The sequence below is a fragment of the Staurois parvus genome, unplaced genomic scaffold (assembly GCF_062004578.1).
Source record: "Staurois parvus isolate SC_StPar_1 unplaced genomic scaffold, SC_StPar_1.0 ptg001948l, whole genome shotgun sequence".
Lineage (NCBI taxonomy): Eukaryota > Metazoa > Chordata > Amphibia > Anura > Ranidae > Staurois > Staurois parvus.
The window spans coordinates 241332-264808 of NW_028319744.1; the positions used below are offsets into that span (position 1 = coordinate 241332).

The 23477-nt window shown below is 51.3% G+C and overlaps 1 pseudogene; it reads left to right on the top strand.

Annotated features, from left to right (window-relative positions):
- Window positions 1-3824: 3824 nt before the first annotated feature.
- On the top strand, window positions 3825-3941 carry LOC149433170 (U2 spliceosomal RNA; annotated as a pseudogene).
- The last annotated feature ends 19536 nt before the right edge of the window (window positions 3942-23477 follow it).

Consider the following 23477-nt stretch of genomic DNA (forward strand, 5'->3'; position numbering starts at 1 on the left):
TGGTCCTCAGAGGTGGGTAGGAGGTGGAACCAAGTGATGGACCTCAGAGGTGGGTAGGAGGTGGAACCAAGGGATGGTCCTCAGAGGTGGGTAGGAGGTGGAACCAAGGGATGGTCCTCAGAGGTGGGTAGGAGGTGGAACCAAGGGATGGTCCTCAGAGGTGGGTAGGAGGTGGAACCAAGTGATGGCCCTCAGAGGTGGGTAGGAGGTGGAACCAAGTGATGGTCCTCAGAGGTGGGTAGGAGGTGGAACCAAGTGATGGTCCTCAGAGGTGGGTAGGAGGTGGAACCAAGTGATGGACCTCAGAGGTGGGTAGGAGGTGGAACCAAGGGATGGTCCTCAGAGGTGGGTAGGAGGTGGAACCAAGTGATAGTCCTCAGAGGTGGGTAGGAGGTGGAACCAAGTGATGGACCTCAGACGTGGGTAGAGGGTGGAGACAAGAAGTGAATCAGAAGGGGGGAGTTCTTGCACCTATTTTCTGCCAAAAAGAAGCCCTGCTGCTGATGACCTTTTTGGGCACTTAGAGAACTCTCCACTTTAATGTATGTGACGTTGTCTGGAAGAACTGTTCCTGTGGTACCTTTCACTAGACTACCTTAGTAAAGGAGTTGCTGTTGTACGAGGTGGTGGTATGAAAACGTTTCGAGACACGCCAACAGATGGCAGCACAAGGCTGCATGCACAGTCACAGGGATCACCGACCTCCATAAGCCAGTGTGCCAAAAGACATCATCCTGTATACATTGGGAGCTGTGCAACTGGTGCTATTCTGACCATGTGAGTTACCACGTCTGCCATTTCATCATGGACAGCAAGTTAGAAAGAGCAATTGTGAAGCTGGGCAAATCTGCCACAGAGACATCTGACAGGATTCCGCGAGCTTTAGGGTGATGCAGCAATGAGTCATTCGAGGTGTTCTGAGCGGCACGCGAGCTTCAAGAGCAGACGAACGTCACTGGAAGATGAGAAAAGATCAGGAGGACCTTCAACGAGCTCAACCCCCGAAAATGTCGGAATTTCAAAAACCATTCAGCAACTTGTGCATGATCGCTGGAGAACAATCCATAACGTTGCTGCCATTGTCCGTGTGTCATACAGAACAGTCCAGGCAATCCTCATGTGTGATTTGAACATGTGCCGTGTTGCTGCCAAGTTCATCCCCAGGCTGCAGTGATCTCACTTCCACACCCACACTACTCACCAGATGTACTCCTGTGGACTTTGCCCTTTTCCCGAAGTTAAAGATCCAGTTCAAAGGTCTCCATTTTGACAACATTGTGGAGATTCATCTCAAATAGCAGAAGATTCTTGACACACTTCGAAAAGAAGACTTCCAGGACACATTCCAGAACTGGCGGGAACGCTGGGAACGCTGTAGTGCTGTGCAAGGGGGACTATTCTGAAGGTGATCGTGTGTAAACGTAGATAAAGTACTTTCTTGTAAACAGAAATAGTCTCCAAACTTTTTGATACCACCTCGTTCATCTACTTTTCCTGGTCTGAAGTCTCTTAAAGGGGTGCATAAATGGTGTATCAGAAGTACAGGACCTACATCAGGGGACTAGAGAGTTAGTGAAGATGCAGAACATTAAGTCCAGCATGTAGAATGATGTCTAGTGTAGGCTTTGTCGTTGCAAGAGACAACCGTATTTGTAGTGTTGCTGTAGTGCAGCCAACCAGCCAGGAAACGGGTGACAGGCAAGGGTGACAACGGCTCTGGTAGCAAAGGGTGGTATGCTTGGCCTCTTCATTAGCAACCAGGGGCGGACTGACCATTTGAAAACTGCCCGAGGGCCGGGGTCAGTAGGGGGCCCCATGAGATGCCCCTGGTACCTTTTCATAGGCTTTTTTGAGTTTGGGCAAGGACACAGGGGCCCCATGATCCCCTATTGCCCGGGGGCCCCATGACTTGTCAGTCCGCCCCTGTTAGCAACCATCTCCTTGCATACTGGGACCGACCTCGCGGCACAGAGTGCCTAGGGACTAAACCGGGAGTCACAGAAGAGAGGGAGAATGAGCAAGGCCTCGGGAGGAGAACAAGCATTGAAATGATTGATAATCTTTTCTGGTTGCTGCTTCCCTCACTTCAGTCACTGACCCAGAAAACCGTGTCTGAAAGTGGTGGACCATGGAACGGTTCTGGGGGGAGGTGAACTCTGCCTCTGAGATGTTCCAGGCCTCCGGCATCCCTGTAGGAACTGCACAGAATCTCCTGGAGGAACACATTACAGATTCCACTATTAGCTGAGGGCAGGATAGGCTTCCCTGAAGAGATAGGTTTTCAGAGATCACCTAAAAGTGAGCAGAGTAGGCGATAGTCTGATAAATTGGGGTACAGAGTTCCAGAGGATGAAGGAAGCTCTGGAGAAGTCCTGGAGATGAGCATGGGAGGAGACAAGGGAGCTAGAGAGCAGGAGGTCTTGCGAGGACAAGCTTGAGCTTGTTTCTTTTTGGATTTTATTAGGGAAAGAAGACTTGGATGGGGTAAGGGATGTATGGGATGCCCAAGGGAACGGAAACTGAGGACAAACTTCCTGGAACTATATACAAGTCTCTTTAACAGCAAAAGTTATCTTCTTGGAGAGCTAGCCAGCATCTCCTGGTGTACCACCCCAAACCCCAGATACTCCTCTATCCAGCTCTCTGAAGGAATCCCTGGGCAGCGGATCCAGCGCCTGTCACTTTAAATACAATTCAGTCCGGGGTAGCAAGCTAATCCAATTTCCCACTAGAGTGCTCCTTCCTCCTTCTGGCCCAATGGGTGTAGGTCTACCTACTCAGTCCTCTGTCTGTGAGCTGATGGGTCAGTGGCCAGTCTTTCACTGGGCCCCTCCTTCCCTGGTCCTCACTCTGGAGGCCAATGAGGTCCTGAGCTTTCCTCCTTTCCAGCTCTTTTGCCTGTAGGTGAGCCCCTTCCCATCTGGGCCCCTTCCCAGGCTACTGCTCTCCAGCCTCTAACTTCATCTTCCACCCGAACTCTCCTGCTTCTGAGCATGATTTTCCACATTTAATAGCTGCCCTGGACCCATGCCAAGCCTCCTGCTTGGGGATTGGCCAGGGTCCTCTAAGTGTGTAGGCCAGCTCCTCCTCACCCCCACCTACTGCTTCTAGTATCTTATCCAAGATTCTAGAGTAGGGGGAGGTATCAGTGAACTGAACTGCAGAGCCTTTCAGCCCTGACTTAAATCTGACCCAACTAACTATCACACCCAGGCTTCTACTCAGCCCTCCTTACTGAAAATTAAACTTTAGCTCCCCCTGGCTATCTGGAGGGGTGCTACATACCTGTAATGAGGTGTTACTGTGTCTTTTCAAATTTGAACTCTACTCCACCCACTGTAGTATGGTAACTAGCGCTGTCCTCTGACTGGTGGAGAATGCTCTCCAATGTAGAGAAAGGGCGCCTGTTCCTGAGGTGTGAAGGCCACCTCACACTAAGGTGATAAAGCTGGAGACAGCGGTCCGCTAGGATCTTCATAGAGACTCTTCTGGAGGAGGCCTGTTAGGCAACAATGGAAGAGCATCAACCATGGAAGAGTGACTTTATTGTCTTTAAATTTGTGTGTGTGACCTACTGGTCAAAATATTATGTTTTGGATATGAGAAGTCTTCAGTAAGGTTCCTGACCACTCAGAACTCTGCCTCCTTTGTCTATCTATTGATGAGGAGGTGAAGTGGGTTCTCGATGAGTAAGGGGTTAGAAGGTTGTTGAGTTGGGGGGATTGGCCTCTCCATGAGCTGTAATCAGATGCCATGTTGTCGGCCGAAGCCAGAAAGGCTACCTCCTGGGGATCTGAGGGTCTACGCTAGGCACCTTGAATAGGGTAACTCTCTCGGCCTTTTGGCTAAGATCAAGTGTAGTATCTGTTCTTATCAGTGTCCAGTGGGGGTGCTCCCGACCATTCTAGCTTTGCGGGGATGGTTGTTGTATAGTACCCTCACTGGTATGATGGGGGTCCGGAAGGCTAGTACCGGAGGGAGAGAAACCGGGGAGCGCCACGAGTTAAGCTGGGGCCCCGGGAGTAATTCCTCTGAGAAGACTGGAAGGACCCAGTACCTCCTGATTTGGACGGATCTACCTTGGTCTGGCCTGGGGCTGGGGACGCAAAAAGTCCGCAAACTCAGTGCCCCCTGAGTAGTCACCTCAGGGGTGTCACTAGTAACACTTGGGTGTGGGACCCAACGGTGTGAAGATGACACATGGTCACTGTTTTTCACCTCTTTTTGCACAGCGCCCTAAGGACCAGGTCTTTTGGCTAAGTCCAGGGCAATTTTTGCTACGGGCCTCAGGGCCTGGTCTGTGCACATTTCGGCACGGTACCATTTTTTTATTTTATTTACTTTACTTTATTTATTTATTTATTACGCACTCCCATGTTTGTCACTTTTTTCTTTGCCTTATGTGTGTGTATTTCATGGATGGAGGGTGTGGGTCCTCGGGCCTACCCTGAAGTCTAGGGGGAGGATGTGTGGCCATACGGTTCCTTCCTCCCCTGATCCCTAGAGGACTCTTCTTCGGGAGAGCCCCCTTGCCTAGTACTGAATGTCCGGCTTCGGCTGGGCATAGGGAACGGTGGTCCACCAGGCCTTTTGGCCAGGAGGACCAAGTGGGAACCTTGTCCCCGTCAGGAGCTTCGTGCCCCGGGGGATCAGGGTAAGCGGTCCAAGCCCCTTTAGGGGTAGGACACAGCACACCCCTAAGTGCACTTTTTGTGTGGTGTTTTTGCACTTGCACTTTTTTGTGAAACACTTACGGGTTTTTCGTTATAGTTGCACGTTTGCGGACTTAAAAAACTCTCCTCCACATGGGGTACCTTCACTTGTGCCATATCCATCAATGCCCGGGAAAAGGCTAAGGGGCACCTCAACCTTAAGGCGGACCTTAAGTGCGACTCACACACTGTACACCTGAGTAATAAACTATCCTCCAGTCAACTTTCTCCTTCCTGTGTCAATGTACACCATTACTGACTCTATTGCACTTAGGAGGGACATGCTGAGCCTATGCCCACTCCACCTGTCCAGCATATGTCCGCTACCTCACTCCCAGTAATAGAATGGATCCCCCGCCATGCACCTAATGTGAACTTCATGTGTGCATTCAGCTCTTCTTCTGCCATGCCCAGTGCAGTGGCCAGTACTCTCTGAGCCCTGATCTGCCCCCGTTGCTATGGGAAACAGACCCCCAGAGGAGACAATGTCGAAAAGCAACTCCTTCACTGCAAGAGGATGTCCCACCTATCACAGCTACATGCTTCACAACAGGCTTCTTGCTAGACTTCCTTTACCCCTGGTAACCACTTGCTGTCTTCATACCCCAATGTGCCTACTGATCAAAGCTGGGAACCACATGTGTTTGACAGTTACTTGCATACACTTCTTTAGTACATACACTTCCCCCTACACTTCCCCCTACATTGTGGAAGGCTCCTGGAGACAGGCAAACATCTGGAGACGGGAATGGAACCTAACAGCAGGAACTTGGGGTTCGGCTAGGCAAAGACCATTGGACTCAGACCTGTGTCCTTTTTATTGCCACACAGGACCAGTGGCTCGGACCTAAAAAGTCAGGCAAGACCAACCCGAGAAACGACAGCACATTGTTAACCCCCACCCTCCCGCCTGCCTACAAGGTCACCCTGGAGCAGAGAAAGATGTCTCCTTGGTTCTGGGCCCTTGAAAGGAATCAGAGAGGATGGAACTCCTGGAGGAGAATGTGTGAGTCCTACTGGATGGAGGTGTGAGTCCCCAGGATTGAGACCAGTTTGTCTTCAGAAGGGTGATGCTGAGTCTCAGACAACCCCACTCAGAGAACCTATTGAGATCTGCAGAACATCACTTGGGCTGCTAAGTGTGTGTAGCCCCTGGAGCTCCTAGTTAGTGTAGAAATGGTCCAGGATCAGTAGATGGATGTGTATGTCCTAAGCCGGCCATTCAGGGATTGAAATTTGGGAAAAGCTGAGATTCGATCCATGTATGGGCAGGCTGATTGTACCCAAGTTGATCCATCTATTGACTTTGGTACAACCAGCCTGTTGGATTTTTACCACCGGCCAGGAAGGCTTCACGCTGCCCCCTCACGGAAGGAAAGAAAATCGAAAGATCTATGGGCTGATTTACCCCCCTCCACTTTACGTTTGGCTTTCAGGCTCAAAATCAAACTGCTAATGGGGTCTTACAAACCCTTTTGGAACTCAAAAGGAGTTTTTCTTATTGTATAAGAAACACTTCACCCAACAGTTGGGGCCAATGACGACAGGTTTTAAATACCCTTCAGAACAGTTTCTTTGAGAATGTGAAAGCAGATGAAGCAGATCAAATGCAGGTTAGAGATGAGTTGAGTAGGTCAACTGCATGTCAAAAATACCTCTTCTCAGAAGTGTCGGAAAATTATTTGTGCTGGGGGGGGGGGGATTTGGAGTTGGGGGAGAGGATTTGTGCTTGGAGGGGAAATTTGAGGAGCAGAAGATTAATGCTAGGAAGGGGATTTTTTTTTTTTGGCGGAGGGGAGGATTAGTGATGGAAGCATGTGGGGATAGAGGCTTTGAGCTGGGGTGATGAGGGGCAAAGGATTGTGCTGGGAGGAGGGGAGGGGCATTTTAGATTTTATCAGGGGGGCAGATTTGTATTTGGAGGAGGGGGAATTTATGTGTAGGGGGTAAGCATAGAAATAAGTGCCCGATTTTTTTCGGGGGGGGGGGGGGGTTTGCTGACTCATAATGCTCATACATCTTGGGGGGGGAGCAATTTGGCCCTGCGTTCTAGATGATCTTGTACCAGCACTGGAAGAGTGACCCATTAAATGTTTGGGATAAACATAAGGAAAGGAGTTTTTGTAGCAGCCAGATTTTTCCATCTGAACTCCCATTGGAGTACAGGAGGATCAGAGGAGAAGACTCATTGGACACTAAGGGCTTCATCCTCCTCTATTTTTCTGGACGAACCCAACAGATCCAATTTCCATTCGTCCAGATTTTATATCTCCCTGTCCTCGGGTCATACAGCCCGAGATGGTTGCAGTTGCCTGCCTGGCCATGAGATGGCGCTGCTGCTCTTGCTTTGTGGTTCAGGCACTCAGGCCAGATTTGGGTAGCTACACTGAAGTCTAATACATGAGATAAGGGCAAAGATTTTGTGTGGTGCTCAAGGATCCATGACACAACTTTTCTAATAACAACGTACAACATTCTTTATTACTGAAACATCATAAAAACATTGACAAGTTAAAAGTACCTTCCTTTCTGGCCTTATCTAATCATGATCTAATTCCCTCGTAAAGTTCGATCACCTTGGAGCCCAAAATACAAAATGGAGAAGGTAAGTATGTGAACACTGACAACTGAACAAAGTACATGAATACGCATCAAGATGTAGGGTGTCCAAGGGAAGAACTTGTATTTCTCAACGCGTTTCGTGGATTTTTAACCACTTCATCGGGAGAGAGGGAGGCAAAGTTGATCAGCTAAAGACGCCGCACTCGTGGTCTGAACCGAACACCCTCTCTATTTCCATCAGGTTATGTTCTTCACTCTTTACAGTGGTGTATTTAGGTTTTGTACTGCCCTAGGCAACACAAAAATCATCTGCCCCCACAGACACCGACCAACCCACCTGGGGGGGTTGTGTTGGTCGGTGTCTGTGGGGGCAGATTATTTTCCCCCTCCTGTGGAGAAGCCTGACATTACCCAGCAACACCCCTGTCCCCCACCCGGGAGAGCCTTCTACTAACCCCCCTCCCTGGTGATAGAGAGACACTCATCTTCACAGCTCCGGACATCCCCAAGAACCATCAAACAGCCCACAGCCTCTCTCGGATCTCACCTGGTTCCCATGGTGCGCGTGTCCCTTCTTTCATCCCTTCTTCTGGGGGAGGTGTTGCCCTGTTTGCCTTGTGGTAAATACGCCCCTGACTCTTTAACATCCATGACCTAAACTGAAATATAGTCATTCAAGCAAATATAGAGGGCCTTCATCCAACCAGCCTACTCTCTTGGTGTGCCCCCATGCCTGCCCCCAGGTGATCCAATAGTGGCAGATCTTCATTCCTGGTTACCGTCTGTGAGCTAAAACACTTTGCCTCCTTCTCTCCTGGGGAAGCCATTAAAAACCCACAAAATACATTCAGAAATACATGTTCTCCCCTTGGGCACTCTACTTCTTGATGCATAAAATGTTCATATACTTACCTTCATGTTCTCCATTTTGGATTTTTGGGCTCCAAGGAGATTGAGCTTTATGAGGGAATTAGATAATTCCGTAAAGCCAGAAAGGAAAGTTCTTTTAAATTGTGAATGTTTTTATGATGTTTCACTATTAAAGAACAATGTATATTTTTACTATGAAGTTGTGCAGTGGATCCTTGAGCACCACATAAAGTCCATTTTTTTTACATTTCTTTGTCTACTACTGTCCCAGGGTGGGGCACCCACCCACCTTACCCTCCAATTCATTGAAGAACACAGATCTGTTCAATGGTTTAGGTACAAGTGGATCACAATACAGTCACTGGGTGGTCTCTGACTTTAGTTAGGAAATTGTGCCGAATTTCTAACAACACACAAGGTTCCATTTAATCTTTTTATAAAATGCAAGAGATGGAGTGGAACCTCCAACAACTCTGCAGAAAACACTCTCAGGTAGGAGGAGAGTGATATCATTCCACTGCTTTGAAAAATGAAATGCTTTCGAAGTCTGGACTAATAGAGCAAGAGAAAATATTTCTGAGAATGGTGTTCTCTTCCTTTTGTGGGGCTCGATTCCCTATGCATATGGTGGGGGGGGGGGTGCCCAAACTTTCTAGAAACTCGCTGGTTCCAGCGGACACTTTATTATCTTCTGTGTTGGGGAGTCGAATAATTTGTCCTGATATGAGAGAAATGATTCAGCATCACCTGGGCATTGCAGCCCACGTCCTGACACGCCGTCGCTATTTCAGCATGCGGCTGTGACGTGGATTGTGGCCTGCTTCTTCTGTACTTTTTATAAGACTTCAGTTCTCATGTTGCTGATGCCACCTCTTGCCAGCATGTATATAATTATTCCCTCCTGTGAGTCACATACATGCAGCTGTTCTATTCCTGTGTCTGGAGCGGAAGATTTATTATTAGTCTGATGCCCCTGGCCAGGAGCCCATCTGTCTCCTCCAGTTCAGGCATGCTGGAAGTGACCACTTTGAGTCCATAGTATCCATGCTTGTTTGCCCATCACCTTCATTACCCTCTGTCCATCATCAAACTTACTGTTCATCTGTCATCTTCCTGAACCCCATTAATTGCCTTCTTACCACCCATCATCTTCCTGACTTCCCATCCATTTCCTTCCATCTTCTCCTTTACCCTACAACCATTGCTTTCTTGACCCTTCATCCATCCCCTTCCTGACTCTCTGTCCATCACTTTTCTGTCTCTTTGCCAGTTGTCTTCTTACCATTGGAACATCAATTTCCTGACCCTCCATCCATCACCTTCATCATCCCCCAACCATTATCTTCCTGACCCTCCATTTACTGCTTTCCTGGTATTTCTTCTATCCCCAACTTGAGCCTCTATTCTTTGCCTTCCTGGCCCTCCATTCATTGCCTTCATGATCCACTATAAATCACCTTCCTCACATTCCATTTACAGCCTTCCTGATCCTACATCCATCCCCTAATTGAACCTCCATTCATCACCTTCCTGTCCCTCCTTCCAACACTTCATTCATCACCTTCATGTTTCTCCATTCATCACCTTCATGTTTCTTCATTCATCACCTTCATGTTTCTCCATTCATCATCTTTCTGACCATTCATTCATCACCTTTCTGACCGTCCATCCATCACCTTCCTGTCCCTCCACTCATCTCATCTTCTTCCTGTCCCTCCACCCATCTTCTTCCTGTTCATCCAGCCATTGCTTTCCTGTCCTTCCATCAATCGCCTTCCTGACCCTTCATTCATTGCCTTTCTGACCTTCATCCATCACCTTCCTGACACTCCATCCATCGTTTTCCTGTCCCTCCATCCATCGCCTTCCTGACCCTTCATTCATTGCCTTTCTGACCTTCATCCATCACCTTCCTGACCCTCCATCCATCGCTTTCCTGTCCCTCCATCCATCACCTTCTTTACCTTCCTTCACTTTCCTGACCCTCCATCCATCGCTTTCTTGTCCCTCCATCCATCACCTTCTTTTCCCTCCACTTATCGCCTTCCTGTCCCTTCAGACATTGCTTTGCTGTCCTTCCATCCATCATCATTTAGGTTCTCCATTCATCACCTTCTTAACCCTTCATCCATCACCTTCCTGTCCCTCTATCCATCACCTTCCTGACCCTTCATCCACTGCTTTCCTGTTCCTTCATCTATCACCTTCCTGTCCATCCATCAACTTACTTTCCCTCCATCCATAACCTTCCTGACCCTCCATCCATCACCTTCCTGACCCTCCATCCATCAGCTTCCTGACCCTCCATCCATCACCTTCCTGACCCTCCATCCATCACCTTCCTGACCCTCCATCCATCACCTTCCTGATCCTCCATCCATCACCTTGCTGACCCTCCATCCATCAATTTCCTGATTCTCCATCCATCACCTTCCCATCACTCCATCATTTTCCTGTCCGTCCATTCATTGAAGTCCTGACCCTCCATCCATCATCTTCCTAACATTGCATTCATCACCTCCCTGTCCCTCCATTCATCACTTTCCTGTCACTCTATTCATCACCTCCCTGTCCCTCCATCCATCACCTTCCTTTGTCCCTCTATCCATTGCTTTCCTCTCCCTCCACCCATTGGCTTCCTCTTCCTCCATCCATTGCCTTCCTGTGCCTGTTTCCAACACCTTCTTCCTGTCCCTCCATCCATCACCTTCCTGTCCCTCCATTCATCACCTTCCTGACCCTCTGTCCATCTTCTCCCTTACCCTGCAACCATTGCTTTCCTGACCCTTCATGCATCCCCTTCCTGACTCTCTATCCATCACCTTTCTGTCTCTTTGCCAGTTGTCTTCTTACCATTGGCCCATGAATTTCCTGACCCTCCATCCATCACCTTCATCATCCCCCAACCATTATTTTCCTGACCCTCTATTTACTACTTTCCTGGTATTTCTTCTATCCCCTACTTGAGCCTCTATTCTTTGCCTTCCTGGCCCTCCATTCATTGCCTTCATGATCCCCTATAAATCACCTTCCTCACATTCCATTTACAGCCTTCCTGATCCTACATCCATCCCCTACTTGAACCTCCATTCATCACCTTCTTGTCCCTCCTTCCAACACTTCATTCATCACCTTCATGATTCTCCATTCATCACCTTCATGTTTCTCCATTCACCATCTTTTTTTACTATTCATTCACCACTTTTCTGAGCGTCCATCCATCACCTTCCTGTTCCTCCATTCATCCCCTTCCTGTCCCTCCACCTATCTTCTTCCTGTTCATCCAGCCATTGCTTTCCTGTCCTTCCATCAATCACCATCCTGACCCTTCATTCATTGCCTTTCTGACCATTCATTCATTACCTTCCTGACCCTCCATCTATCTCTTTCCTGTCCCTCCATCCATCACCTTCTTTACCCTCCATCCTTCACTTTCCTGACCCTCCATCCATCACTTTCTTGTCCCTACATCCATCACCTTCTTTTCCCTCCACTTATCGCCTTCCTGTCCCTTCAGACATTGCTTTGCTGTCCTTCCATCCATCATCATTTTGGCTCTCCATTCATCGCCTTCTTAACCCTTCATCCATCACCTTCCTGTCCTTCTATCCATCATCTTCCTGTCACTCTATCCATCACCTTCCTGACCCTTCATCCATTGCTTTCCCTTTCCATCATCTATCACCTTCCTGTCCATCCATCAACTTCCTTTCCCTCCAACCATCACCTTCCTGACTCTCTATCCATCACCTTCCTGACCTTCCATCCATCACCTTCCTGTCCCTCAATGCATCACCTTCCTGTCCCTCCATTACCTTCCTGTACAGCCATTCATTGAAGTCCCAACCCCCCACCAATCCCCTTCCTGACCTTCCATCCATCCATCACCTTCCTGCCCCTCTATCCATCAACTTTCTGTCCCCCCATCCATTGCCTTCCTCACCCTTTATCCATCGCCTTTCTGTCCCTCCATCCATCGCCTTTCTGTCCCTCCATCCATCACCTTCCTGACCCTCCATCCATCACCTTCCTGTCCCTCCATCCATCACCTTCCTGTCCCTCCATCCATCACCTTCCTGACCCTCAATCCATCACCTTCCTGTCCCCCCATCTATCACCTTCCTGTCCCCCCATCCATCACCTTCCTGTCCCTGTTTCCAACACCTTCTTCCTGTCCCTCCATCCATCACCTTCCTGACCCTCCATCCATCAGTTCCGTTCCCCCATCCATCACCTTCCTGTCCCCCCATCCATCACCTTCCTGTTCCCCATCCATCAACTTCCTGTCCCCCCATCCATTGCTTTCCTTGCCCTCTATCCATCGCCTTCCTGTCCCTCCATCCATCGCCTTCCTGACCTTCAATCCATTACCTTCCTGTCCCCCCATCCATCACCTTCCTTTCCCCCCATCCATCAACTTCCTGTCCCCCCATCCATCACCTGCCAGTCCCTATTTCCAACACCTTCTTCCTGTCCCTCCATCCATCACCTTCCTGACCCTCCATCCATCACCTTCCTGTCCCCCCATCCTTCACCTTCCTGTCCCTCCATCCATCACCTTCCTGACCATCCGTCCATCACCTTCTTGTCCCCCAATCCATCACCTACCTGTTCCCCCATCTATCAACTTCCTGTCCCCCCATCCATCAACTTCCTGTCCCCCATCCATCAACTTCCTGTCCCCCCATCCATCAACTTCCTGTCCCCCATCCATCGCCTTCCTCTCCCTCCATCCATCACCTTCCTCTCCCTCCATCCATTGCCTTCCTCTCCCTCCATCCATCACCTTCCTGACCCTCCATCCATCACCTTCCTGACCCTCCATCCATCACCTTCCTGACCCTCCATCCATCACCTTCCTGACCCTCCATTCATCACTTTCCTGACCCTCCATCCATCCCCTTTCTGACCCTCCATCCATCACCTTCCTGACCCTCCATCCATCAATCTCCCCTCCTGTCATTCATAGCATTCCCCTCCCTCCATCCAAGGCTTTCCTCTCCCTCCATCCGTTGCCTTCCTCTCCCTCCATCCATCACCTTCCTCTCCCTCACTCCATCTCCTTCCTGACCCTCCATCCATCGCCTTTCTCTCCCTCAATCCATCGTCTTCCTCTCCCACCATCCATCGCTTTCCTGACCCTCCATCCATCGCCTTCCTCTCCCTCAATCCATCGCCTTCCTCTCCCTTCATCCATCGCCTTCCTCTCCCTCCATCCATCTCCTTCCTAATCCTCCAACCATCGCCTTTCTCTCCCTCCATCCATCGCCTTCCTCTCCCTCCATCCATCTCCTTCCTGAGCCTTCATTCATCACCTTCCTCTCCCTCCATCCATCGCCTTTCTCTCCCTCCATCCATCACCTTCCTGACCCTCCATCCATCGCCTTCCTCTCCCTCCATCCATTGCTTTCCTCTCCCTCCATCCATTGCCTTCCTCTCCCTCCATCCATCGCCTTCCTGTCCCTCCATCCATCGCCTTCCTGTCCCTCCATCCATCGCTTTCTGCCCCTCCATCCATCACCTTCCTCTCCCTCCATCCATCTCCTTCCTCTCCCTCTATCCATAGTCTTCCTCTCCCTCCATCCATTTCCTTCCTGACCCTCCATCCATTGCCTTTCTGTCCCTCCATCCATCTCCTTCCTGACCCTTCATCCATCACCTTCCTCTCCCTCCCTCCATCCATCACCTTCCTCTGCCTCCATCCATCGTCTTCCTCTCCCTCCATCCATCACCTTCCTGTTCCTCCATCCATAGCCTTCCTGTCCCTCCATCCATAGCCTTCCTCTTCCTCCATCCATTTCCTTCCTGACCCTCCATCCATCGCCTTTCTCTACCTCCATCTATCGCCTTCCTCTTCCTCCATCCATCACCTTCCTGATCCTCTCCCCAGAAAGTAGACTCCCGTAATCGTGGCATCTAGGCATATTCCTCACTATGTGGCTCACGTAGGTCTGCCAGTCCTCTAATGTAAACACACAGCAGGCCAACAGCCATCGGTAGTTCTTTAGGTGAAGGACATGCTGGGACATGTAGTTCCTCTGATGGGTAGAACATGCTGGGACATTAAGTCCTCTGGCGGAATTTGAGAGGTGGCGTGCTTGGATATAAAGTTCCTCTGGCAGGGAGGACATGATGACATGTAGTTCTGGTGGGTAGGATGTGCTGGGAATTGTAATACTCTTAATGGGTAGGACATACTGGGACATGTAGTTCTTGTGGTGGGTAGGACATGCTGGGGTGTGTAGTTCTTGTGGTAGGTAGGACATACTGGGACATGTAGTTGTTGCGGTGGATAGGACATGCTGGGACATGTAGTTTTTGTGGTGGGTAGGACATGCTGGGACATGTTCTTGTGGTGGGTAGGACATGCTGGGAGATGTAGTTGTGGTGGGTAGGACATGCTGGGAGATGTAGTTTTTGTGGTAGGTAGGACATACTGGGACATGTAGTTGTTGTGGTGGGTAGGACATACTGGGACATGTAGTTGTTGTGGTGGGTAGGACACGCTGGGAGATGTAGTTCCTGTGGTGGGTAGGACACGCTGGGGCATGTTCTTGTGGTAGGTAGGACATGCTGGGACATGTTCTTGTGGTGGGTAGGACACCCTGTGACATGTAGTTCTTGTGGTGGGACAGGATACCCTGGGAGGTGTAGTTGTTGTGGTGGGTAGGACACGCTGGGAGATGTAGTTCTTGTGGTGGGTAGGACATGCTGGGAGATGTAGTTGTTGTGGTGGGTAGGACACACTGGGAGATGTAGTTGTTGTGGTGGGTAGGACACGCTGGGAGATGTAGGTCCTGTGGTGGGTAGGACATGCTGGGAGATGTAGTTCTTGTGATGGGTAGGACACGCTGGGAGATGTAGTTGTTGTGGTGGGTAAGACACGCTGGGAGATGTAGTTCCAGTGGTGGGTAGGGCATCCTGGGAGATGTAGTTCCTGTAGTGGGTAGGACATGCTGGGAGATGTAGTTGTGGTGGGTAGGACATGCTGGGAGATGTAGTTGTTGTGGTGGGTAGGACATGCTGGGAGATGTAGTTGTTCTGGTGGGTAGGACACGCTGGGAGATGTAGATGTGGTGGGTAGGACATACTGGGAGATGTAGTTCTTGTGGTGGGTAGGACACGCTGGGAGATGTAGTTCATGTAGTGGGTAGGACACGCTGGGAGATGTAGTTGTGGTGGGTAGGACATACTGGGAGATGTAGTTCCTGTGGTGGGTAGGACATGCTGGGAGATGTAGTTCTTGTGGTGGGTAGGACATACTGGCAGATATAGTTCTTGTGGGTAGGACACGCTGGGAGATGTAGTTGTTGTAGTGGGTAGGACACGCTGGGAGATATAGTTCTTGTGGTGGGTAGGACGCATTGGGAGATGTAGTTCCTGTGGTGGGTAGGACATGCTGGGAGATGTAGGTCCTGTGGTGGGTAGGACATGCTGGGGTGTGTAGTTCTTGTGGTGGGTAGGACACGCTGGGAGATGTGGTTATTGTGGTGGGTAGGACATGCTGGGAGATGTAGTTCCTGTGGTGGGTAGGACACGCTGGGAGATGTAGTTCCTGTGGTGGGTAGGACACGCTGGGAGATGTAGTTCCTGTGGTGGGTAGGACATGCTGGGAGATGTAGTTCTTGAGGGTAGGACACGCTGGGAGATGTAGTTGTGATGGGTAGGACACGCTGGGAGATGTAGTTCCTGTGGTGGGTAGGACACGCTGGGAGATGTAGTTGTTGTGGTGGGTAGGACATGCTGGGAGATGTAGTTGTTGTGGTGGGTAGGACACGCTGGGAGATATAGTTCTTGTGGTGGGTAGGACATGCTGGGAGATGTAGTTCTTGTGGGTAGGACACGCTGGGAGATGTAGTTGTGATGGGTAGGACACGCTGGGAGATGTAGTTCCTGTGGTGGGTAGGACACGCTGGGAGATGTAGTTGTTGCGGTGGGTAGGACATGCTGGGAGATGTAGTTGTTGTGGTGGGTAGGACATGCTGGGAGATGTAGTTCTTGTGGTGGGTAGGACACGCTGGGAGATGTAGTTCCTGTGGTGGGTAGGACATGCTGGGAGATGTAGTTCCTGTGGTGGGTAGGACATGCTGGGAGATGTAGTTGTGGTGGTGGGTAGGACATGCTGGGAGATGTAGTTCTTGTGGTGGGTAGGACACGCTGGGAGATGTAGTTCCTGTGGTGGGTAGGACATGCTGGGAGATGTAGTTGTTGTGGTGGGTAGGACATGCTGGGAGATGTAGTTCCTGTGGTGGGTAGGACACGCTGGGAGATGTAGTTGTTGTGGTGGGTAGGACATGCTGGGAGATTTAGTTCCTGTGGTGGGTAGGACACGCTGGGAGATGTAGTTCCTGTGGTGGGTAGGACATGCTGGGAGATGTAGTTCCTGTGGTGGGTAGGACATGCTGGGAGATGTAGTTGTGGTGGTGGGTAGGACATGCTGGGAAATGTAGTTCTTGTGGTGGGTAGGACACGCTGGGAGATGTAGTTCCTGTGGTGGGTAGGACATGCTGGGAGATGTAGTTGTTGTGGTGGGTAGGACATGCTGGGAGATGTAGTTCTTGTGGTGGGTAGGACACGCTGGGAGATGTAGTTCCTGTGGTGGGTAGGACATGCTGGGAGATGTAGTTCCTGTGGTGGGTAGGACACGCTGGGAGATGTAGTTGTTGTGGTGGGTAGGACATGCTGGGAGATTTAGTTCCTGTGGTGGGTAGGACACGCTGGGAGATGTAGTTCCTGCTGTGGGTAGGACATGCTGGGAGATGTAGTCGTGGTGGGTAGGACACGCTGAGAGATGTAGTTGTGGTGGGTAGGACACGCTGGGAGATGTAGTTCCTGTGGTGGGTAGGACACGCTGGGAGATGTAGTTCCTGTGGTGGGTAGGACATGCTGGGAGATGTAGTTCTTGTGGGTAGGACACGCTGGGAGATGTAGTTGTGGTGGCTAGGACACGCTGGGAGATGTAATTGTTGTGGTGGGTAGGACATGCTGGGAGATGTAGTTGTTGTGGTGGGTAGGACATGCTGGGAGATGTAGTTCTTGTGGTGGGTAGGACACGCTGGGAGATGTAGTTCCTGTGGTGGGTAGGACACGCTGGGAGATGTAGTTGTTGTGGTGGGTAGGACATGCTGGGAGATGTAGTTGTGGTGGGTAGGACACGCTGGGAGATGTAGTTGTTGTGGTGGGTAGGACACGCTGGGAGATGTAGTTCCTGTGGTGGGTAGGACACGCTGGGAGATGTAGTTCCTGTGGTGGGTAGGACATGCTGGGAGATGTAGTTCCTGTTGTGGGTAGGACATGCTGGGAGATGTAGTTTCTGTGGTGGGTAGGACATGCTGGGAGATGTAGTTCTTGTGGTGGGTAGGACATACTGGCAGATATAGTTCTTGTGGGTAGGACACGCTGGGAGATGTAGTTGTTGTAGTGGGTAGGACACGCTGGGAGATATAGTTCTTGTGGAGGGTAGGACGCATTGGGAGATGTAGTTCCTGTGGTGGGTAGGACATGCTGGGAGATGTAGGTCCTGTGGTGGGTAGGACATGCTGGGGTGTGTAGTTCTTGTGGTGGGTAGGACACGCTGGGAGATGTGGTTATTGTGGTGGGTAGGACATGCTGGGAGATGTAGTTCCTGTGGTGGGTAGGACACGCTGGGAGATGTAGTTCCTGTGGTGGGTAGGACACGCTGGGAGATGTAGTTCCTGTGGTGGGTAGGACATGCTGGGAGATGTAGTTCTTGAGGGTAGGACACGCTGGGAGATGTAGTTGTGATGGGTAGGACACGCTGGGAGATGTAGTTCCTGTGGTGGGTAGGACACGCTGGGAGATGTAGTTGTTGTGGTGGGTAGGACATGCTGGGAGATGTAGTTGTTGTGGTGGGTAGGACACGCTGGGAGATATAGTTCTTGTGGTGGGTAGGACGCATTGGGAGATGTAGTTCCTGTGGTGGGTAGGACACGCTGGGAGATGTAGGTCCTGTGGTGGGTAGGACATGCTGGGGTGTGTAGTTCTTGTGGTGGGTAGGACACGCTGGGAGATGTGGTTATTGTGGTGGGTAGGACATGCTGGGAGATGTAGTTCCTGTGGTGGGTAGGACACGCTGGGAGATGTAGTTCCTGTGGTGGGTAGGACACGCTGGGAGATGTAGTTCCTGTGGTGGGTAGGACATGCTGGGAGATGTAGTTCTTGTGGGTAGGACACGCTGGGAGATGTAGTTGTGATGGGTAGGACACGCTGGGAGATGTAGTTCCTGTGGTGGGTAGGACACGCTGGGAGATGTAGTTGTTGCGGTGGGTAGGACATGCTGGGAGATGTAGTTGTTGTGGTGGGTAGGACATGCTGGGAGATGTAGTTCTTGTGGTGGGTAGGACACGCTGGGAGATGTAGTTCCTGTGGTGGGTAGGACATGCTGGGAGATGTAGTTCCTGTGGTGGGTAGGACATGCTGGGAGATGTAGTTGTGGTGGGTAGGACACGCTGGGAGATGTAGTTGTTGTGGTGGGTAGGACATGCTGGGAGATGTAGTTCCTGTGGTGGGTAGGACACGCTGGGAGATGTAGTTCCTGCTGTGGGTAGGACATGCTGGGAGATGTAGTCGTGGTGGGTAGGACACGCTGGGAGATGTAGTTGTGGTGGGTAGGACACGCTGGGAGATGTAGTTCCTGTGGTGGGTAGGACACGCTGGGAGATGTAGTTCCTGTGGTGGGTAGGACATGCTGGGAGATGTAGTTCTTGTGGGTAGGACACGCTGGGAGATGTAGTTGTGGTGGCTAGGACACGCTGGGAGATGTAGTTGTTGTGGTGGGTAGGACATGCTGGGAGATGTAGTTGTTGTGGTGGGTAGGACATGCTGGGAGATGTAGTTCTTGTGGTGGGTAGGACACGCTGGGAGATGTAGTTCCTGTGGTGGGTAGGACACGCAGGGAGATGTAGTTGTTGTGGTGGGTAGGACATGCTGGGAGATGTAGTTGTTGTGGTGGGTAGGACACGCTGGGAGATGTAGTTGTTGTGGTGGGTAGGACATGCTGGGAGATTTAGTTCCTGTGGTGGGTAGGACACGCTGGGAGATGTAGTTCCTGTGGTGGGTAGGACACGCTGGGAGATGTAGTTCCTGTGGTGGGTAGGACATGCTGGGAGATGTAGTTCCTGTGGTGGGTAGGACATGCTGGGAGATGTAGTTCCTGTGGTGGGTAGGACATGCTGGGAGATGTAGTTCCTGTGGTGGGTAGGACACGCTGGGAGATGTAATTCCTGTGGTGGGTAGGACATGCTGGGAGATGTAGTTGTTGTGGTGGGTAGGACATGCTGGGAGATGTAGTTTCTGTGGTGGGTAGGACATGCTGGGAGATGTAGTTCCTGTAGTGGGTAGGACACGCTGGGAGATGTAGTTGTGGTGGGTAGGACACGCTGGGAGATGTAATTCCTGTGGTGGGTAGGACATGCTGGGAAATGTAGTTGTTGTGGTGGGTAGGACATGCTGGGAGATGTAGTTCCTGTGGTGGGTAGGACACGCTGGGAGATGTAGTTGTGGTGGGTAGGACACGCTGGGAGATGTAGTTCCTGTGGTGGGTAGGACACGCTGGGAGATGTAGTTGTGGTGGGTAGGACACGCTGGGAGATGTAGTTCCTGTGGTGGGTAGGACATGCTGGGAGATGTAGTTCCTGTGGTGGGTAGGACATGCTGGGAGATGTAGTTGTTGTGGTGGGTAGGACACGCTGGGAGATGTAGTTGTGGTGGGTAGGACACGCTGGGAGATGTAGTTCCTGTGGTGGGTAGGACACGCTGGGAGATGTAGTTCCTGTGGTGGGTAGGACACGCTGGGAGATGTAGTTGTGATGGGTAGGACACGCTGGGAGATGTAGTTCCTGTGGTGGGTAGGACATGCTGGGAGATGTAGTTGTTGTGGTGGGTAGGACATGCTGGGAGATGTAGTTCCTGTGGTGGGTAGGACATGCTGGGAGATGTAGTCGTGGTGGGTAGGACACGCTGGGAGATGTAGTTGTGGTGGGTAGGACACGCTGGGAGATGTAGTCCCTGTGGTGGGTAGGACACGCTGGGAGATGTAGTTCCTGTGGTGGGTAGGACATGCTGGGAGATGTAGTTGTTGTGGTGGGTAGGACATGCTGGGAGATGTAGTTCTTGTGGTGGGTAGGACACGCTGGGAGATGTAGTTGTTGTGGTGGGTAGGACATGCTGGGAGATGTAGTTGTTGTGGTGGGTAGGACATGCTGGGAGATGTAGTTCTTGTGGTGGGTAGGACACGCTGGGAGATGTAGTTCCTGTGGTGGGTAGGACACGCTGGGAGATGTAGTTGTTGTGGTGGGTAGGACATGCTGGGAGATGTAGTTCCTGTGGTGGGTAGGACATGCTGGGAGATGTAGTTGTGGTGGGTAGGACACGCTGGGAGATGTAGTTGTTGTGGTGGGTAGGACATGCTGGGAGATTTAGTTCCTGTGGTGGGTAGGACACGCTGGGAGATGTAGTTCCTGTGGTGGGTAGGACACGCTGGGAGATGTAGTTCCTGTGGTGGGTAGGACATGCTGGGAGATGTAGTTCCTGTTGTGGGTAGGACATGCTGGGAGATGTAGTTTCTGTGGTGGGTAGGACATGCTGGGAGATGTAGTTCTTGTGGTGGGTAGGACATACTGGCAGATATAGTTCTTGTGGGTAGGACACGCTGGGAGATGTAGTTGTTGTGGTGGGTAGGACACGCTGGGAGATATAGTTCTTGTGGTGGGTAGGACACGCTGGGAGATGTAGGTCCTGTGGTGGGTAGGACATGCTGGGGTGTGTAGTTCTTGTGGTGGGTAGGACACGCTGGGAGATGTGGTTATTGTGGTGGGTAGGACATGCTGGGAGATGTAGTTCCTGTGGTGGGTAGGACACGCTGGGAGATGTAGTTCCTGTGGTGGGTAGGACACGCTGGGAGATGTAGTTCCTGTGGTGGGTAGGACATGCTGGGAGATGTAGTTCTTGTGGGTAGGACACGCTGGGAGATGTAGTTGTGATGGGTAGGACACGCTGGGAGATGTAGTTCCTGTGGTGGGTAGGACACGCTGGGAGATGTAGTTGTTGCGGTGGGTAGGACATGCTGGGAGATGTAGTTGTTGTGGTGGGTAGGACATGCTGGGAGATGTAGTTCTTGTGGTGGGTAGGACACGCTGGGAGATGTAGTTCCTGTGGTGGGTAGGACATGCTGGGAGATGTAGTTCCTGTGGTGGGTAGGACATGCTGGGAGATGTAGTTGTGGTGGGTAGGACACGCTGGGAGATGTAGTTGTTGTGGTGGGTAGGACATGCTGGGAGATGTAGTTGTTGTGGTGGGTAGGACATGCTGGGAGATGTAGTTCCTGTGGTGGGTAGGACACGCTGGGAGATGTAGTTGTTGTGGTGGGTAGGACATGCTGGGAGATGTAGTTCCTGTGGTGGGTAGGACACGCTGGTAGATGTAGTTGTTGTGGTGGGTAGGACATGCTGGGAGATTTAGTTCCTGTGGTGGGTAGGACACGCTGGGAGATGTAGTTCCTGTGGTGGGTAGGACACGCTGGGAGATGTAGTTCCTGTGGTGGGTAGGACATGCTGGGAGATGTAGTTCCTGTTGTGGGTAGGACATGCTGGGAGATGTAGTTCCTGTAGTGGGTAGGACACGCTGGGAGATGTAGTTGTGGTGGGTAGGACACGCTGGGAGATGTAGTTCCTGTGGTGGGTAGGACATGCTGGGAGATGTAGTTGTTGTGGTGGGTAGGACATGCTGGGAGATGTAGTTCCTGTGGTGGGTAGGACACGCTGGGAGATGTAGTTGTGGTGGGTAGGACACGCTGGGAGATGTAGTTCCTGTGGTGGGTAGGACACGCTGGGAGATGTAGTTGTGGTGGGTAGGACACGCTGGGAGATGTAGTTCCTGTGGTGGGTAGGACATGCTGGGAGATGTAGTTCCTGTGGTGGGTAGGACATGCTGGGAGATGTAGTTGTTGTGGTGGGTAGGACACGCTGGGAGATGTAGTTGTGGTGGGTAGGACACGCTGGGAGATGTAGTTCCTGTGGTGGGTAGGACATACTGGGAGATGTAGTTGTGGTGGGTAGGACACGCTGGGAGATGTAGTTCCTGTGGTGGGTAGGACACGCTGGGAGATGTAGTTGTGGTGGGTAGGACATGCTGGGAGATGTAGTTCCTGTGGTGGGTAGGACACGCTGGGAGATGTAGTTCCTGTGGTGGGTAGGACATGCTGGGAGATGTAGTTGTTGTGGTGGGTAGGACATGCTGGGAGATGTAGTTCCTGTGGTGGGTAGGACACGCTGGGAGATGTAGTTCCTGTGGTGGGTAGGACACGCTGGGAGATGTAGTTGTGGTGGGTAGGACACGCTGGGAGATGTAGTTCCTGTGGTGGGTAGGACACGCTGGGAGATGTAGTTGTGGTGGGTAGGACACGCTGGGAGATGTAGTTCCTGTGGTGGGTAGGACACGCTGGGAGATGTAGTTCCTGTGGTGGGTAGGACATGCTGGGAGATGTAGTTGTTGTGGTGGGTAGGACACGCTGGGAGATGTAGTTCCTGTGGTGGGTAGGACATGCTGGGAGATGTAGTTCCTGTGGTGGGTAGGACATGCTGGGAGATGTAGTTCCTGTGGTGGGTAGGACACGCTGGGAGATGTAGTTCCTGTGGTGGGTAGGACACGCTGGGAGATGTAGTTCCTGTGGTGGGTAGGACACGCTGGGAGATGTAGTTCCTGTGGTGGGTAGGACACGCTGGGAGATGTAGTTGTTGTGGTGGGTAGGACACGCTGGGAGATGTAGTTCCTGTGGTGGGTAGGACATGCTGGGAGATGTAGTTCCTGTGGTGGGTAGGACATGCTGGGAGATGTAGTTGTTGTGGTGGGTAGGACATGCTGGGAGATGTAGTTGTTGTGGTGGGTAGGACATGCTGGGAGATGTAGTTCCTGTGGTGGGTAGGACATGCTGGGAGATGTAGTTGTTGTGGTGGATAGGACATGCTGGGAGATGTAGTTCCTGTGGTGGGTAGGACATGCTGGGAGATGTAGTTCCTGTGGTGGGTAGGACACGCTGGGAGATGTGGTTATTGTGGTGGGTAGGACACGCTGGGAGATATAGTTCTTGTGGTGGGTAGGACGCATTGGGAGATGTAGGTCCTGTGGTGGGTAGGACATGCTGGGGTGTGTAGTTCTTGTGGTGGGTAGGACACGCTGGGAGATGTGGTTATTGTGGTGGGTAGGACATGCTGGGAGATGTAGTTGTGGTGGGTAGGACACGCTGGGAGATGTAGTTGTGGTGGGTAGGACACGCTGGGAGATGTAGTTCCTGTGGTGGGTAGGACATGCTGGGAG